The sequence below is a fragment of the Cyanistes caeruleus genome, chromosome 17, assembly GCF_971803275.1.
Source record: "Cyanistes caeruleus chromosome 17, bCyaCae1.hap1.1, whole genome shotgun sequence".
NCBI classification, from domain to species: domain Eukaryota; kingdom Metazoa; phylum Chordata; class Aves; order Passeriformes; family Paridae; genus Cyanistes; species Cyanistes caeruleus.
In genome coordinates this window covers 13,187,309-13,197,819 of record NC_141717.1, presented here as the reverse complement: position 1 = coordinate 13,197,819, position 10,511 = coordinate 13,187,309, and the positions used below count along the sequence as shown (strand labels likewise).

The following is a 10,511-nucleotide window of genomic DNA, read 5'->3' as shown; positions in this document are numbered from 1 at the left end:
ATCCCAGCCTGGCACAGTACAAATGGCTTTGTTCTGGGATGTGAAGCCACCAGAGCTGCTCTTGCCTGCCTGAGCTGGGGCTGGCTGTCCTTGCCTTGCTGACAAGGACACAGAGATGCTCAGGGACCTCCTGAGAGTCACTTCAAGAAATATCTCAGCCAACCATCACATGCTGGGTGTGAGAGGATGGAGACAGCGAGCCTGGAGGAGGTGCTGGTTGGGAGGCATGAAAACAGCATGAAAGCAGCACAATGGCACAAGGGTTTGCATTTGCTGTGCCCAAAGTCTGCAGGTACTCTGCAGGTACCTCTGGTCTCAGCAAAACTCTGGTCTGAGCCGCTGACCAGGCAGGCAGGATTTCCTCAGACAACATCTGTGTCTCCTCTGTCACATCACTCCTTCTTCAGGCCTCCAAAGCAAACAGAAAAATGACACAGCTCCCAGTTAATCTGTGTTATCTGGAAGAAGAAATCAAGGTGAAATTCAGTTTGTCAACAGGGGTGTGAGTGCTGACAGGAGATGGATCGGAACAGGCGAATGCCAGCTGTAGTTTTGCCCGACAAGTCATTTCTCACACAATGCCTGGATGCTGATGGATATCCTGGAGGTGATGCTTGATAAACTTATTTTGGGTTGGAGTTTAAGTTGAAGGGGTCTGTAGGGAAAGCAGAGGAATAAATCTCAAAAGCCATGGTGGTTGTGATACCATTTTCTGCTCTGCCTCATGGTCCTGGCCAGCACGGAGGAGACAGAGCCGAGAGGCAGAGCCAGCCTGCCTCACTCTCCAGGGAGAGGGATGTGCTTCCACTTCTCAGCCCATCCAAGCTACCAGCCCCTTGGATAGAAATTCCTCGTCATCTTTAATCTTTGCACAAACTTTCAGTAAAGCAGAAGGAGTGGATGCTCAATAAGGAAATCCTCGAGCCCATCCCAGGTGAGTCAGAGGTAAAATCCCCCTCAGCAGCACTGAGATGATGCTTCTCTTATCAGCAGGGACCAAGTCTGAAACCCACTGGCCTCCAGCAGAACCTGGCTGGACCTCAGTGCTCAGAGATGCTGCTCCTCCTAGCAAGAGTTCCCAATCTCTTGCCCAACTAAAGGCTCTCCCCCGACCTCTGCTTGATACCAGCTGACCAAGGTTTTACTGTGTCTCTTTGCCCAGACAGAACTCTTACTCATGACTTTTGGCAGAAATCAAAACAATTTTGTCCCAAAGCATACATTTTTTATTGTTCTATCCTAAGGAGAACCTCTGTTATTTCACCTATTACTGTTACTCTTACTGCATGTGAACACAGATGATGAGTAGTGCCTGCTCCCATCCAGCATATCCAGCCTGACCTCCTTGGCAACTGGGAACACTTTTTCTTGAATCCAGTCAATTAAACCTCACCACTGCGCCTGTTGAGCAGCTCTGTCTGGCTCTCAGAAAATAAAACCAGGTACTGAAAGCCCTAGCACGTCCCCCAGAAGTATCACCCCCCCTTTTGAAAACAACACGATAAAAATCTGGATTTTGCTCCTGCAATTTCTGCACACTTTCTCCTTTTCAGCTTTCCCTGCCAAACTCCATCCTCAGCTGCATTCCTGCCTGGCTCTGTGTTGTGTCAGCCTGTCTCCCAGACATCCTCTGCTTTCTCAGGCACACAGCAGCCCAGCTGCTGCCCTAGATGGGGAAATCTCTTCTTGCACTGGCAGCAGTCACTAACGGCCCTGGTGGATGAAGCAACCCATGAGTCACTTCCACAGCTTTTCCAGGAGATGCTGGAGGCAGAGGCAGGACACTGAGCTCAGCTGAGAGTTCCCAACACAGGAGAGTCAAAGAGCTGTTGTAATGTTTGGGTGGCCAAACATGAGTCATTTCCAAGCCTAGATCATGCTTTTCTCCATTGAAATCAAATTATCTACTAAGCCAAACCAATAATTCCTAATGAAAACAAGCTGGAACAGCTTGCCTGAAATGAGGGGAGTTATGAGGAGCATGAACTTCTCTCCCCTTTGAGTTTATGGGGTGTCCCTCACACCAGGGACCAGGCTGAGAGAAGAGGTGTGAGACAGCACATATCCCATCAGATCCTGTTCTCTGAGACTGGAGTTTTGCAGTGCTGCAAAATCTCACCTGAAACAAAAACAACGCCAAAAGCCTGATGGAGGATCTAGATTTTCCTGTGGTAAATTACTAAAAGAGTAATTAAAGTAATTATGCAGTTGAGAATTGTTCTCAATTGTTATCTGAGAATTAGCAGAGATAAGCAGTGGGTGCAGGCTGAGAAAAGCAGGATTTTACACACATTCCATGCATGGAGCACGAGGTGTCCTGACAAACCCACAGAGCAGACATCAGCTGAATGGAAGGAAGAGCTTTGAGCAGGGAAAAATTAGGAGACAGAGAAAGGGAGGGGGATTAATCAGCATTAGTGGGGTTTTCAGTCCCCAGCTCCCCTACAGAAATGGAATTGCTTGATTTGCACAAGGTTACCCATTATCCACCCAGGCTTTCACCCCTCCCTTTCCTGGGAGAGGGCAGTGATGTCCTGGTGCTGCAGCCTTGGCTCCAGCACCCAAGGGTTAATCTGCTCTCACTCCCCACCTCTTTAAATACAAGTCATAAATGTGATTGTTTGCTTGCTTTTATTGCCAGAGCTGCAGCTCTCCTGGAGAAAATACACCTTGCTCAAATACACTGGAGTTTTCCAAAGGGAAGTTTAAGTCTCCTTCAGCAAACGTAACGGTCACAGGCTTTAAATCTTACGATGTGGGCAATAAGCTGTTATTGGCCACAGCCAAAATAATAGCCAAAAGCTATTATTGCCAGAGCATAAAAGCAAAATACAAGGCCTCACAGCCCAGAGCCTGCAGCTCCAAACCATAGATGTAACATAACTAACATATATAGATGTAATTCTTTGTATAGCTGCCATAAATACACGGCACATACCTATGGCACTTGCATACACACATAAATAAATATATATATGTATTTGAAGTGGCCACAAACAGTATTGGAGAAAAACAAGTCTCTGGTTTTCATTACCACCTGTAATTCCACCTGGGCCCATTACTTCTTTCACTGAAGTAATGAATAAAGTAATAATTCTCCCTAAAAGCTGTGTGGTCACCAGCCTCACATATCAATGGAGCACTGGGAATGGGCATTAGGAGTGGCCAGATCCAGGTATAAGAGCTGAATTTTTCCTCTCTACCCCAAATTCAAGAGAAACCTGGCAGTTTTAGGAGATATACATTTATTTTTGAGCTCTAAGCCAGAACAAAGTGGAGCTGGGATGTGGCTGCAAGCATCTGGAGGTGCTCGTGAAGCCAGCACTCAGCATGAGTTGAAAACTTGGCTTCGTGTCCCTGAATAAGCCAAAAATAGTATTTTCCATAGGGACTAAGTGACCTCCCTGCTCCCTTCCTAACTCTGTGTGCTTTATCTGATGGGCTTCAAGGGATTTCCTCCGATTATTGCCAACGCCTCTGGAGACACATTCAAAAGGATCCTGAGCGCCTGTTAAACCTCTCCCTGTGAAGTCAGCCCGTGGAGAAACCTCACGGAGGAGATGTAAATCTTGGGAGGGTTTATAGCAGCTCCTCCAACATCTGTAATTCCTGTATCAGCAAACACTTTACACATCCCTCTGGGATGTAGAGGAGAGAGAGTTATTTCAGAAAGCAACCACTTAACAGCTACAGCTCTACGTGGCAGCAAAAAAAAAAAAAAAAAAGAAAAAAAAGAAGTAATCCCAAATAGCTTTCCTAATTCAGGCTGTGTTAAAATGTGTATATATATATATATGAACTTACAGCATTTCACTCCCATGGTCATTTTCCACTGGCTGCCCATGGATAAACTCTCAGTCACGTCCAGACCCTGCCGTGCTACGACTGCTGGAATAGTTAAATATTCCTGCTGGCTCTCTTCTAGTGGTTTTCCTTCCTAAGAGAGGAAAATGATTGCCCTGCTCTGGATTAAAGGAGGTGAGTGGGTTGAGAGCAGAGTTTTATTGGGTGGTAAGAGAGGCAGCAGAAGTGGAATAAAAAAATGAGGGAGAAGGAGGAGGGTTTTGGTGCATGTTGGCATTTTGATAGCACACCTAATTCGGGCCAGACTAAACCCTCAGCCTGCTTTGGTTGCAGAGGGATGATGGGTTTGCAGCCTATTTTATAAACCCCAAATGTATTTTGATAAAAAGTGCCACAGCTATGAAAGGAATCAATACAGCAGTGCCTCTGTGTGTGTGTGTTTTATATTAAGACTTAGTTGATGACTTCTCATCATTTGAAAGAAATGTTCAGCCTCGGTGCTTGAAATTATCCAGCTGCAGCATTTTCTACTCAATCCAATCTCCAGTTAATTTGATCCTTCATTTATCTTGAACAAAGTCTCCTAATAAAAACATTTGTATTACAAATGATACACTTGATCAATGGGATTGCTTTAGGCAAGTATTTGATAATTTGAACACTAGCTATAGAAAGTTCTCATTTAATCAATGTGGCTGGCCAAAATTTGGAGGGAGAGAAAGCCCCAAACCTGCACATCACTGAACAGCCAGACTATAATTACATATCAGGTTATTTAGATGTTCTTACCAACATTATTGTAAGAATTGGCCAGTGTAATTGGTGTGATATTAGCTTTAATTATTTTTGGTAACACAATTAATTATTTAGTTCACTCAAAGTGACAAGAATGGAATGAATCAAAATAAGGAGCTGGCTGGGCTGGGAACTATTAATTTTCTTTCAATCCCATGATTCCTTCAGTCCAATCAATGAGATAAATAGGCAGATGGAGAAAGCCAATGGACACTTCCATTGAACAGGAGGATCATCCAGGTCCCAGGCAGGTCAGGAGATGACACTGGGCCCTTCACAGGGGCTGGGAAGTTTCCCTTGGGATCACTCAGGTCTGAGATGATGGTTTTCCAAACCTACAGGATCTTCAAGGTCACGGGCTGCTCTGCTAAGGGTGATGTGTTCCCCCCAAGGCTTGTGTCCAAAGTAGGAAACATTATCCCTTGGCAGCCAAAGTGAATTTCTGCTTTATTGCATCTGTTGCTATCCTTGGATGCTCTGAGAAGAAATCACATTGCTTGGAATGTTAGCCTGTGTTTATTTTCATTAACAGTGGTATTAATCAACACTTCCCTCTATTCTCCACATTTCAAGGCTCAGAGATGCCTTTGAAAAGCAAAGACAAATTCCAGGTCAGGGTTCCTGTTGTTGGACATTATTATATGTGGGAAGTGAAATTATTCCTCTCCTTGCTCAGATTTGTGCATGAGTACTGAAAAACTTCTCATAGCTCTCCTACCTGAGGAGCTTTAACACAGCCCCCAGCAGGTATACAACGAGAAAAGTTCAGAAGGGCTAAAAAACATGCACAGTGTACACCAGACTATTTCACTTTGTTTCTTCAGCCCTTTTAAATCAGCATTCTTAGGACTTCATTCGAAGTGGGAGACAGGAAGCAGCGCAGCGAGGACTCTCTGCTGTCACATCATGCACGGAGTTGTACAACACAACAGCCTCAAATCTCTTTCAATCCATCACTTATTTCCCTCTAGAAACTTTTTTTTCCTCCCCCTCCTTTCTGGGTTGTCTTTGACTGTTATTTATTTATTTGGTTAGTTGACTTCAAGGGACATTTCTGCTGGCTGGATAAAGACGTTTTACAAACAAATGCAGGGGAACATTTCTGATGAGGCTGCGGGTCCCCGTGGGCAGGTAAAGCTCTGTGTCACTCAGCTCTGCTCCATCAGGGAGCAGCGTTTTTCACAGCTGCTCCACCAACAGGCCCCGAGCAGGACCAAAGCAAGAGGAATTAAAGGGCTGCTCGAGGTTCTGTGGGGCTCTAAGGGCTCCCCTGGGGAGGATAAAAAAGAATTAGAAAGGGTTTTACTGACGTGGGTATGTTGCCTGTGCTTTGATGCGCACGCAGAGAGTAATTGTAAGTGTGGGGAGGAGGGTTCTCCACAGCTGAAACTATCATTTATACCCTGTGGAGAGTTAAAAAAACTCTCAGCAAAGAACATGGGTAGGCACGACGGCCCAAGGCCCAAACAAGGGCTACTAAACAGGCAGAAAGGATTTATAAAGCAGCAATAGATAACATTGCTCCATTTCAAAGAGCTCCACAGCTCCTGCAGCACCCCAAGACACCGAGAGGGAAAGACACCACCATCAGCAAAACGTGTGCTGGAAAAAAACCACCTCTGGGCAAGTGTGCAGCTGCCAGGGGAGAGGCAAACACGGAGAGGCATCAGCTCAGCATCTGGAGGGGAGAGCATCTGCTGAGAGACACCTCGACGCTTACTTGGAGTGAGAAATCATCACTCTGGCTGCAATTCTTCACGAGCCAGACGCACAAGTGAATGGAATCCACACAAATGAGGTCGTTAGCATAACTGAATATGCTCTTCATTCCTTCAAGAATGAAAAATATGAGTAATTCCCTGGCAAGGCCCAATTACAGCCTGCCAGCACTAGCACATGGGTAATATCTATTATGAAATAATAAGATAACATTAATAAGATTCCCAGAAAGGACATTAGACAGCTAATCTCACGACTGTGTACAACTGGTTTAACTATCCAGGCTGTCTCCTGCCTGCATGGCTCTGCGGTCTCCAGGTCTTTTTTGTCATTTTCACTGGGAAAAGTTCAGGTCTAGCAGCTTTTAAGCAGGGGGTTCTGAGTGGGAGGCAGGGTGAGCGCTCTGGGAGAGCTGAGAAACACAGGGTAGCTGCTCTCCTTCCAGGGGATTCAGTAACAGCCATAAACGTGAGAGCTCCAGCAAAGAATCCCACCACCCGTGAAATGTCCCTGTAGACAGAGCCATGCTGGCAGCTGTATTTTGGGTCATTAACCTGGGTACACAGGCAGGTGCTGGCAGAGCTTCCAGCCCCTGGCTGCGAGAGCACCTGAATAATCCTTGATTTTCCCCCGTGTCCTCGTGTCCTGAGGCACAGCACCCAGAGCTGGTGTACCAGCACAGGCAAGAAAATGGGTTTTATCTTTCAGATGAACATCACCCGACCTTCCTGAGACACCCACAGAGAGAAGCTGAAAAGAGAAGAAATGGACAGTAAGACGTACACAGAGTTGAACATAACAACAGACATTGCTCAGAAGCCTGCTAAGCCGAGATTTCCATCACTGTAATTTAACAAAATGCATCTCAGGCTCTCGTAAGGAGCATCCAGCTCCCCGGGACCAAGGACACGTCAATAGCAGCAGTCAGACCCCAGGAGTTTGGCAGGTGGCTGAATTGGCTGGGCAGCCTCGCTGGTCCTGCTCGGGGAAGGAAGGAAGGAAGGAAGGAAGGAAGGACGGCGGGTCTCAGCACAGAGGGCTCTAATGAGGATTAATAAGGCGTGTGAAGATGCTCTGTAATTGTCCGGCCGGCTGTTTCCTTTGCACCTTATGCTGTCGTTTATGCTCGTGCAAAGTGGCTGTAAAACGCCCCAGGCCTGATTCAATAGAACTCTGCAGGTTCCTCACACAGGTGTAAATTGTTCTGCGAGGTTCAGGGCACTGTCTAAATGCAAACTAATCTGATCATATCTGGTGCCTCTTTTTTTTTTTCTTCCTTTTTTTACTTCTGTAAACTCCTCTGCAGCCAACTGAACATTTTAGTGCCTAATAAAGTACAGAATATCAGATATTTCGTGCATGAACTTACATCCTAGAAACAGAATTCTCAGCGCTGGCCTGGAGGAGAGCTGGAGCTGCATCAAGATGCTGTGACTGGACCACCAGCACAGCAGTCCTGTGTGCTGGCTGCTGCCCACAGCCGTGGAACATCCACATCAGAAACCTCAGGGGCTGCTGCACAGTGACAACCAGCCTGAACCCTGGAGAAGCCATGAAAAACGAGCTAACGACATAATTTGGGAGGGAAGGGGCAAAAAACAATGCCTGACCTTGTTCAGACATAGGAAAAAAAACAACTGCAGAGCTACAGCAGATGTAAAATGAGCCTGAACTAAAATGTATGAGCTGGTATTACAGGGAATAACCCTTAAGAGGTGGAAGGCTTTGATAGGCGCACTCCTACAGGTAGCTTCAATCCCTGGCAGCTGCAAGGCTTCGGTAATGAATGTCAGACTGCTGGGCAGCTGTGAGGGGAATAAACAGCTATTTGCCTTCAGTGGAAGTAGCATCAGTTTGACATATGACATTCAAATGATACGAGCTTTAGAAGTGTGCCTAAACGACTGCTGTTTGACTTGGAACCTTGAGCCCGCCGAAGCGGCATCGCCGCCGTTTACCTTGGCTCTGTGGGGGATTGAAGCACTGAGCTTAAAAATGAAAGATCAAAGTGTTTCTGCAAATTCAGCCCGCAGTTTGTCGTGTGTCCAGCTGCTAGAGAACGTGTGCTGGAGTGATGAGAGGGGCAAAGGCGGGTCCTCCCCTTGCCGTGGCCTTTGGCTCTGGTGATGTGAGACTGAGGGGACACAAGATAGGGGATGAAATTTGGGGAATGGGATGAGAAAAAGGGTTATCCCCACCTGGTCCTTGCCACAGCACCCCCTTCTCCTGCCATCCTCCTCCTTCTCCATGTTGGTGGGTTCCTCTTCGAGGCCCTTTGCATTTTGCCTTGCAGGACACCAGCCCGCCCTGCACCATCTCCTGCTCGTTTTAGAGAAAAAAGTGATGCCAAAACTTACCTGCCTGTTTCAGGAGCCCTTGTTAGATCAGCCTGTCAGCTACCAGCACTCACAACCCCTTGCTAACCTACCTGCTCAAGTGCTTTGGCTTGCAATCTTCACACTGAAACAAGAGCTCAGGACCAAAGTTGCTGGAGGAAAAAATCACTGCTTGCTGACCTTTGGGCAGACTCTGTGGGCTGATTATCTCATTGATTTTAACTGAATTGAGCATTCAATACGGGTGTCTGGAGGCCTGTCTCTCCTCAGCAGCGCATACAGCACAGCACCAGCAGCAATAATACAGACAACCTCTGTGCAAGGCAGGGTCAGGGGCTGGAAAGCTCCAGGTTTCTTGTAAATTGTGGCAGTCATGATTAGCCCACCTGGACTGATGATCCACCTGGGCCTGGCCCCAGGAGCACTGGAGCACATGGGGAGCCCACAGCGAGCATTTCAGGGAGGGAGCACCCTGTGAAGTGCAAACAGGTGCTTGGAAGGAGCCAAAATAACTGAAGCAGAAATGGGTGGGAGCAGATTGGAGCGATGCCACTTGAGGGGGACTCTCCTTCCAGAAGGAGCTGGTGCTGAGCTGGAGCCTGTTTGCTCTGGGAAGCAGGCTCTGCTATAGGAGGAGGATATGCAGAGCAGAAGATGATTTTAGGGGGAGTGGAGGACTTGCTTCAAGCTGTCAGCAGCTGGAGTATATTAGGGGAGCTCCTGAAGCACATCTGCTTTAGTGCCCTCCTAAAAGAAACCCAGTTGCCCTCCCTGGGATCTTCCTAGAATCTGAATCAAAGCATGGCATAAGGTGGACACACATCAAATTTCACTATTGCCCAAGTGTAAACAATTTTAAAGAAATTATAGGTGCAGGTAAACTGAGACACCGGGCTGTGGAAGAGCACAGCTCCTTTTCCCCTGGATATGGGGGACACCAAACATCTCCCAGACAGCTGCTCAGTCTAGAACACACCCAAGAAACAGCATCCTAGGTACTGAACCTGCTGGAAAATTCAGCGTCCAAGCATTTCCCCACTGCAAGATCCCATCCACGCCGCTCCCCAAAGCCGAATCTGTGGGCAAACCTCCCTCTAGGAGACTTGGGAACCCATACAGATGTGTGCTTCTGGCTCTTCAGCACAAAATTCAACAAAACAAAGATGAAGTGTGACAGAACTCCACAGTTTTGTCCCTTTGCAGAACCCCACCAGGTGCTGAGGGATGAGGCAGTGCTGTGTCCATCCCTTTGCAGGTACAGCAGCGTTCCCAGCCCAGCTCTGCTCCCTCACTCCCTTGGCATGGGGTGCAGTGGATGAAGATGCCTTTGAACAGAAATGTGAGGGGCTGAAACCCTGTGACACCTCCAAGTGAACTGTATATTTCCAAAATGTTAAGCAGCTTTGTGAGAGAGATTATCCTGAAGGATGTTTTCCCGTAGTGTTGACATTTCTGTTTGAGTGATTAATTCCAAAACGGGCATGGGGTGAGGAGGCAAAATCCTTTTCTCACTGCCTCTGGGCAAGCTCTAGCCTTTGCCCCAGCAAGGCCACTAATTCATCCCTTTGACACTGCAGGTGACTTTGTCACCCTCATCTTGGTCACTTCTCAAGGCCTGAGGATTTTCCATGCCCCTTTTTATGAACCACTGTGATGGCACAGGCACTTTCCAGCTGTTTGTCCTCGAGGAGTCTGACTGCCTGTACATTTTGTCCATGTGCTGTCACAAACACCCTGCCCTGACTTTGGAAAAGAGGACAGCAACAGCTGAAAACAAGGATGGATTGTCATTTTTGGACACTGGTGGCAGAAGGGCGTTGCAGTGCTGCAGGTGACGATGGCAGAAGGGGAGGCCAT

At 47.2% G+C, this 10,511-nt stretch overlaps 1 long non-coding RNA gene across 1 annotated transcript; it reads right to left on the bottom strand.

Annotated features, from left to right (window-relative positions):
- Positions 1 to 4,208: 4,208 nt before the first annotated feature.
- Positions 4,209 to 9,264, bottom strand: LOC147650066 (uncharacterized). Its single transcript, XR_015277597.1, has 4 exons — positions 8,747 to 9,264; positions 8,517 to 8,637; positions 7,688 to 7,859; positions 4,209 to 7,068 (listed from the first exon to the last, which is right to left on the bottom strand). It is a non-coding gene; the product is annotated as an uncharacterized LOC147650066 (long non-coding RNA).
- Positions 9,265 to 10,511: the final 1,247 nt, after the last annotated feature.